Source organism: Conger conger, chromosome 9, assembly GCF_963514075.1.
Source record: "Conger conger chromosome 9, fConCon1.1, whole genome shotgun sequence".
In the NCBI taxonomy this organism is placed as follows: Eukaryota; Metazoa; Chordata; class Actinopteri; order Anguilliformes; family Congridae; genus Conger; species Conger conger.
The window spans coordinates 59,584,213-59,593,387 of NC_083768.1; positions in this window are offsets into that span (position 1 = coordinate 59,584,213).

Consider the following 9,175-nt stretch of genomic DNA (forward strand, 5'->3'; position numbering starts at 1 on the left):
CGCAACGCGACCACTTCCTGTTCCTCTGACCGCAGGCTGCCCCTACCTCTCCTCATGGTGTTATCGGTCATGCGTTCGGGGATCACAGATCACGGTCCCTCTTCGTTATGGTCCTCTTTCCCCAACCATAAGTGGGCACACATTTATTTTACCGCTTTCTCTTATCGTCCTCTTCCTCCAGTGACAGGATGACCACTCTACTCAGCACAGGAACCAGAGGGAAATATTCACCCACTGTACCTCTAAACCATGCTGCATTTCACATTTTACTCTAAACATAGAGGCTTTGAGAATTCATAGGACATTTTTAAGCATCAAAGATTTATAGTCAACCATGAATATAAGCATCTTCCGTTAGAGTGTTCATGTTCCTCGGACTGTAGACTGACCACAATCATCTCCACATGTTGTTTTCATGGTAACCCCAACCCCTGACACTGTGCGACAGCCAATCAGATGCCTCTCCATAGAGAGTACAGTTCTGCACACGCTCCATGCGTTCCAGTAAATGAGTCCTGTTGCGCTCTCCCATTTAAGGCAGATTTTATGAGGTAGAGATCTGTTCCCTGTTTTATAATTGAATAAGAAATTGGCAATCGAAAAACAGCCCAATAAAATTATATGAATAAACAAAGCAACAAAGGGTGTTGTTCAGTGTCCATTAACTGGGAGTAGTTGTGGGGCGGTAGTGAACGTGTGTGTGTGTCTGAGCGTGTGTGTGTGTGTGTGTGAGTGTGTGTGTGTGTGTGTCTGAGTGTGTATGTGTACGTGTGTGTGTGTCTGAGTGTGTGTGTGTGTGTGTGTGTGTGAGTGTGTGTGTGTATGTGTACGTGTGTGTGTGTGAGTGTGTGTGTGTGTGTGTCTGAGTGTGTGTCTGAGTGTGTGTGTGTGTGTGTGTGTGAGTGTGTGTGTGTGTGTGTGAGTGTGTGTGTGTCTGAGTGTGTCTGAGTGTGTGTGAGTGTGTGTGTGTGTGTCTGAGTGTGTGTGTGTGTGTGTGTCTGAGTGTGTGTGTGTGTGTGTGTGTGCGCTCTGTGTGTATGCTATGTTCGTGTATGTATGTGTGGATGTGAGAATGTCAAGAATAAAATGTGTGTGAGTGTGCATGTGAGAGTAAGTCAGGGATACTGCGTGCGTGTGTGCTATGTATGTGTGTGTGTGTGAAAGAGAATGTCAGGGATAATATATGTGTGTGGGTGTGTGGGGTATTATTAATTCCTCAACTTGGTTTCTAGCTTCTCAACAAATTAATTTGATTTTTGTTTTTCTCAAAAGGGGAGCCGCACAAATTAATGATGCGGAACCAAAACGTTGTCATGGCGCTGATGTGCTTCATCTGCACAGGGAGAAAAGTGCATTTATTTCCCTTTATTTATTCATTCATGTCTTTTTTTCCAGTGTCATTAGATAAGAGGACTGATGGAGAGGGGGGGCTGGCCCTGTCATGGGGCACATCAAACAGGAATAATATTAATAACAAACTAATAATACTAATAGTGTTTTTAAAAATGGGAAGTCTTTTGTGGTCTTCTTTTTATGTGGCTATGTATACATATGTACTGGTTCCCCTTTGTGTGTGGGTGTGTATGTGTGTGTTATTTTAATATTATTCTGTATATGTTTGTGCCAAAATGTAATATGTTTATTTTACACATTCGTACAATACTTTATATGTATATGTGATATTTTAAATGTGTGGGAATATTCATTTGAACATGCAGCTTTTTGAACGTGCCATTTTATTTGTGTGTGTAATATTTTATACACTCAGTGTGAGGCCATATGTAATACGTCTCTTTCCATCTGTAGAAAAAGCTCCCACAGAGTTATTCACTTATTTCCTTTTTCATTTTGGCAGAATTGCAGCTGGCTGGATTTCTGACTCTTACATTCACAATAAAACATAAATATTACAATGACAACCTCACCCACCGCCTGGGTGGTTGGTGCGGCCATTTTGTGCCAAAGTGGTCACCGCTGCGTTGAGGGAAGGAGCTATTGCGCTGATTAAGCTGATTTAATTGGCGCAGTTAAAGGCGGCATGGTTGCCAGATTGAGATGGCTGGATGGGGAGTTTGGCAACTCCTCGTAATTCTTTTTACGACGAGCGACACGGGACCCGAACTCCTGAGACACGGCTCCACTCTCGCCGTTTCCTGGAATTTTAAAATAGAATTTTATTTTCACCAACAGTCAAAGTGAAATTGTTCTTTGATATGAATTAAGTTTTTAGATGGTGACACTCTTCAGGGAGAATTCTCCGGAGAAGGGGGGATTTTCAAGCTGCTCGCCCGCTCCTCGAGTCCCGAATGGCAGCTGACAAAGCCACATGCTGATGATACACAAACAACAGCTGTCAGCCAGACACGTTCTCAAACTCAAATATTTGGACCTACATTATGTCTTCATCTGTTCGTTTATTAGCTGTCGGACCTGTTCGTTTATTAGGAAATGTGCAGTAACAAATCGGCACTGCTAAACTGCACAGAGGTTTTTTACTAAGGCTATGTGTTAGTGCTATGTCAACAGATGGGTTATCTGCATAGCAGTATTTACCTTTATTACAACACAAAGTGTTGTTAACTTTACACATATTAATTATTAATGTGCATTCCTGAGAGAAACACAAATGTTCTCTGTGACTGCAATTCGCTCCGGATAAGAGCAACACCAAATGATTTTAATGAACTGAATAATAATAATAATAATAATAATAATAATAATAATAATATTGTAGTTAAGTCAATCTTATATCACATATAAAAAGTGAATAAAGCCCTGCAGTGTAAGTCTTAAGTCATGTGTTATAAAGTGTTATAAAGTGTTATTACGTGTTTTAGAGAGCCACCGTGGTTCATACGACTGCAGAGTTGAGTTGGGTTGTTCATAAGGCCTGCAGGGTCGGCCATCTTGGGAGGATCTAACCTGAGGGTTTGTGCCCATCTGGTCATGTTAGGATCTGATTCACACCCATCTGGTCATATTAGGGTGTGATTTACGCCCATCTGGTCATGTTAGGGTCTGATTCACACCCATCTGGTCATGTTAGGGTCTGATTCACACCCATCTGGTCATGTTAGGGTGTGATTCACACCCATCTGGTCATGTTAGGGTGTGATTCACACCCATCTGGTCATATTAGGGTCTGATTCACACCCATCTGGTCATGTTAGGGTGTGATTTACGCCCATCTGGTCATATTAGGGTCTGATTCACGCCCATCTGGTCATGTTAGGGTGTGATTTACGCCCATCTGGTCATATTAACTGGTCTGTCATGGGGCGACATGGCTCAGGCAGTAAGAGCAGTCGTCTGGCAGTCGGAGGTTTGCCGGTTCGATCCCCCCGCCCGGGCTGTGTTGAAGTGTCACTGAGCAAGACACCTAACCCCCAAATGCTCCTGACGAGCTGGTCGGGGCCTTGCATGGCAGCCAATCGCCGTCAGTGTGTAAGTGTGTGTATGAATGGGTGAATGGAGAAGCATCAATTGTACAGCGCTTTGGATAAAGGCACTATATAAACGCCTGCCATTTACCATTTACCATTTATATTAGGGTCTGATTCACACCCGCACTGGCACAAAACTCATTCATCCTAAATACAGCCTTTTCCTTTTACAATGATGCTACGACATCATTATTTTAAAATATTTGTCTTATCCAGCATGACAGAAATGATGGTGAAACTCAACGAGCAGCATTTGTTTTTTAAAAGCAGGGATGAAGGTGCTGGATTAGCGTGTTTCTGTCGGCAGCAGAAGGGAGTAGAGTCTCACAGCCTCACGGAGACCCACTGGGAGTTCACGTTCAGGCTTCAGGCTCTGGTGGATTCTCTCCAAACAGCAGGCTAAATTAGCACTGCGCGCTAAACCACCCATTCTCCTCCTTACACGCCTGTGTGTTCTCTCAGGTGTTCTCAGAACTACAGAACCAGGTACAGAACACAGGAACACGGCGAAGGATGCTGTCATTACAAAACATTCCACATTGTGATGGGGGAAAGTCCTTGATGTTGAAAGAACTGATGTTAGCATGCTAACAGCACCAGACCTGGGTCAAATACATCATTGTTCTGGATTCAAATACTGTTGAATACTGTACTATGCTTTACTGAGCTTGTCTGGCGTGTTCTTACAGGGGCCACATCGTTGTGGACATGTACTGTGTTCTTACAGGGGCCACATCGTTGTGGACATGTACTGTGTTCTTACAGGGGCCATAATGTTGTAGACATATACTGTGTTCTTACAGGGGCCACATCGTTGTGGACATGTACTGTGTTCTTACAGGGGCCACATCGTTGTGGACATGTACTGTGTTCTTACAGGGGCCACATCGTTGTGGACATGTACTGTGTTCTTACAGGGGCCACATTGTTGGGGACAGGTACTGTGTTCTTACAGGGGCCACATCGTTGTGGACATGTACTGTGTTCTTACAGGGGCCACATTGTTGGGGACATGTACTGTGTTCTTACAGGGGCCACATCGTTGTGGACATGTACTGTGTTCGACAGCCTGGGGGTTTTCAGCAGTAAACAATCAGTCACTCCTCCCATGAGGCAGCGGGGCTAATGTGACCAAACGGCAGCGTTCTGTAAACGAGCAGGAGGCCCATCGCCCGGTGCCCATTAGGCAGGGAACGGGGGCGTATTTACAGGGGCGCCACGCTGTTTACCGAAAACACAGCCCCCTTTTCATTAGCCGCAGAAAAACGCCACCCCGAAATATAGCAGACGATTTACGCACTCATGTGATGAATACTGCACGCTCGATCTCCGTTCTCTTGTCCCTGGAAGATGACACTCCATGAATAACTCAGCCACTGAACTGGAAGTAATGTTATGGAGAATCACATTTGTTTTGCGTGTGTGTGTGTGTGTGTGCGTGTGCGTGTGTGTGTGTGAGTGTGTGTGTGAGATGTTCATTTGGGAAGGGAGTGGTGGTTTGACTGATCGCTGTGCTCAAATAGTGGCATGGTGATCAAACGAGAGGGCACTGAACTGGGTTTGCCAGGGGAGGGGGGGGGGGGGGGGGCATTTAAGGGTTGCACCACAATCTGGACACCAGGACTTACGGTGGGGTGCAAAGATTTGGTTTAAATGTTACAATGAATCTGTAACGTGATTGAAAGCAAGCCTGAACTCTTGGTATAGAGTTAAACATGAATTTTAAAGCAATATTGTTTTTTAAAGAAATGTTTTACTGTTTATAAATTATAGTCAAAAGAAAAGGGTCCTCGGAACCTTACAGAGACAGAGGCCTAGTATTTCACTTTCACCAAATATCTAGAAATTCTACAGGCAAATTTTCAAAAGCCAGTCCAGACAGTGAAGTTGAAGTGAGGTTGAATATTATTGAGTTATCTGGCGTGTTCGGTTATTTGTTCTACGACCTTGGTATGCACTTTCTTATATGACACTTTGGATAAAAGCATCTGCTAAATAAAATGCTATGTAATAAAAATCTACTCACTATTTTTTGGATATTTGGCTGTAGCCCCTCCCCCTGGACTGTAGCTCCTCCCCCAGACTGTAGCCCCTCCCCCGTGCTGTAGCCCCTCCCCCGGGGTGTAGCCCCTTCCCCCAGCTGTAGCCCCTCCCCCGGGCTGTAGCCCCTCCCCCAGACTGTAGCCCCTCCCCCGGGCTGTAGCCCCTCCCCCTGGGCTGTAGCTCCTCCCCCGGACTGTAGCCCCTCCCCCGGGCTGTAGCTCCTCCCCCGGGCTGTAGCCCCTCCCCCGGGCTGTAGCCCCTCCCCCGGGCTGTAGCTCCTCCCCTGGGCTGTAGCCCCTCCCCCGGGCTGTAGCTCCTCCCCCGGGCTGTAGCCCCTCCCCCGGGCTGGGGACGGGCAGCTGCAGGGAGGGAGCGCCGGCGTTCCGGGCCGGGCCCTGAGAACTCTGGGAATGCTGGGCGGGCGGATGACGGATGGGCATCATTTACCCCCCCACCCCCCTGCAGCTGCGTCCCGCTACACGCACCGGAGGGGGGTAATTAATCTGGGCTGCTCGCTACGATAGGGAAGCGCACAGCTCTGCAGATATCCGCCGGTTTGGACCGGACTGGCACAACAACCGACACCGACACAGAAGCCCGGGTTCATAACTCACCTTCCTCTTCATAATATACTACTGCTACACCACTACTACACTGCTACTACTCATAAAAATTATAATAAACATATAACATTTTTGTATCAGCCTACTCTACTCAAGCCATCATGGCGTTGGTGAGTAAGATGGCGATTAAGCCTATAACCGGCTGCCTATACCCGTTTGGCTGGGCTGCAATTAGCTGCCTTAATCCCGGGTAAATATTAGGGCTGGTTTTTCGTTGTTTGCGTCTGAGGCGCGGGGTCCTCCCCGGCCGGCCGGAGTGGAGTTTAGTATCTGAGCGGAGGAGAGGAGATGGCGCTGATAAGATGGCGGCGTCTTAACGCAGGGGACACGTCTCGGTATCTTAATGGAATCTGCGCCCGATCCGGTCCCCCGCGCACGTGTCCCGTCGCCCCGGACGACCGCGTCCGCGCCCGCGAGGAGGGGTGCATGCTGGGACACGGGAGGCCTGAGCACACCGACGGGAAGAAGAAGAAACAAAGTTCACAAAACTACAAACATAAAGACAAACAACCACAGAAAACATAAAAAACAGCTAACAAACACATGAACAAGACAGACAGACACAAAACTATTTTGACAAAAATGAGGCCTGAATGCTTTGGCACCGTGATGCCATATGTGCCTGTTTCTGTGATCCTCTTTCTTTAACGTGTGTTTCTGTGATCCTCTTTCTTTAACGTGTGTTTCTGTGATCCTCTTTCTTTAACGTGTGTTTCTGTGATCCTCTTTCTTTAACGTGTGTTTCTGTGATCCTCTATGACAAAGAACGACTACTACAAACAAACAAACAAAGGTTACATTAACTTGCATTAACTAATGTAGTTATAAACATGAATAAATAGACTTACAAATACATTAATTAAGCATGACATGATAATTTCATTTGTTAATGTATTTGTGAACTACTAACTAATGTATTAGTTACATGCATGTTGATATATTAGCCAACCATAGCATAACCATATAATTAGTTAGCCATTAACAAATACATTAAATGTTTTTGTCATTCCAATATGAATTGGCATTAACCATCACTTCCTTCCCGAATGAATGAATGATGTACAGATACATAAACAATGCCTACAGATTAACTTCTTGGTAGTTAGTTAACAAGTACATTCATTAATGGCAATTCATGTAACCTTATTGTAAAGTGTTACAGGGTTGTTAAAAAAAGAACCAAAAAACCCCCAAAACACAAGGCAGGGTTCCGATTGCAATTTGGCGGAGTTTAGTCTCAGACAAGGGGCCTGATGAATTTTAATCTTCACCAAAATGTGAGTGAGAGTCCAGTCCAGCCAACAGAGGCACCAATGCACCCCTGACAGCCTAATTAGCGAATTATTTACAGTCTGTGTCGACCAATCGGAGACACCGAAACCCTTGCCATCCAGGGACGAAACGGACTGTTGAAACCGCTCCAATCTGCCTCCCGCTTGTTGATTGATACTCAGTGTTTAATTCTCTCATGCCAGGGCTCCAGGAACAGGATCCAGGAAGAGGCACATTTCAGTTCAGCTCACACCAAGGCACTAAACTGCTGGGGGATTTTAATAATCATATATTTTTGGAGATAAAAATGTGTGTGACCTCAGTCTCGGTGTGAGCAAGAAACTTTGAATCCAACTGAAGAACTTTTAAGGTTTGAAAAAAAATAAAGACTGAACTTTACTGAGGTGAAATTTGTCCTAAAAATACAGCAAAGTGTTGCAGTTGAGTGGAACTTTGAATTCAAAATGGCAGACAGAGAATACTTCTTCTTTATGGTATTTACACTATTACATTGTTTATTCAGCCAATGTGTTTCCATTGCCCAATCTGTGGGTGCTTTTCATTCTGGGAAGTTCTCTATCACCCGATGTGATTGGCTGTGAAGTGATTGGATGTGATGTGATTGGCTGTGATGTGATTGGCTGTGATGTGATTGGCTGTGATGTGTGTGATTGGATGTGATGTGATTGGCTGTGATGTGATTGGATGTGATGTGATTGGCTGTGATGTGATTGGCTGTGATGTGATTGGCTGTGATGTCAGCTCAGTTTGAGGTATCCAGTGAATGTCAGACATCAAAAGGTTCAGAGTGAAATCCACTGTTAGAGAGTCACTGACATAGGTTTAACTGAGTAAATATGGTGAATATTAAATGTTACTGTGGAAATAACACTGAAGGTTGTACTGTGTGGGATTGTAGAGTCTCCAACGACGATGAAGGCGGATTCAGTGACCGTAAAAAGGGGAGATTTATATTTACATTTAGCAATATATTTGTTGTATAGTTGTTCTTATATCAGCCAGCTGGCTAAATAATATCCCAAAAAGAGCAGGCCTTATTCCTGCCTCTTTGTGCTACAGGTGTGTGAAGGTATGTAAAACAGATGTGTGCAGGTGTGTTAATGCTGTCTAGCTGTGTAAATCAGGTATACAGGTGTCAGTGTTGTGTAGGTGTGTAAATGAGATGTGTACAGGTGTGTCACTGTTGTGTAGGTGTGTAAATCACATGTGTACAGGTGTGTCAGTGTCGTGCAGGTGTGTAAATCAGATGTGTACAGGTGTGTCAGTGTCGTGTAGGTGTGTAAATCAGATGTGTACAGGTGTGTCACTGTTGTGTAGGTGTGTAAATGAGATGTGTACAGGTGTGTCACTGTTGTGTAGGTGTGTAAATGAGATGTGTACAGGTGTGTCAGTGTCATGTAGGTGTGTAAATCACATGTGTACAGGTGTGTCAGTGTTGTGTAGGTGTGTAAATCACATGTGTACAGGTGTGTCAGTGTCGTGCAGGTGTGTAAATGAGATGTGTACAGGTGTGTCAGTGTCGTGTAGGTGTGTAAATGAGATGTGTACAGGTGTGTCACTGTTGTGTAGGTGTGTAAATGAGATGTGTACAGGTGTGTCACTGTTGTGTAGGTGTGTAAATGAGATGTGTACAGGTGTGTCAGTGTCATGTAGGTGTGTAAATCACATGTGTACAGGTGTGTCAGTGTCGTGCAGGTGTGTAAATGAGATGTATACAGGTGTGTCAGTGTCGTGCAGGTGTGTAAATGAGATGTGTACAGGTGTGTCAGTGTC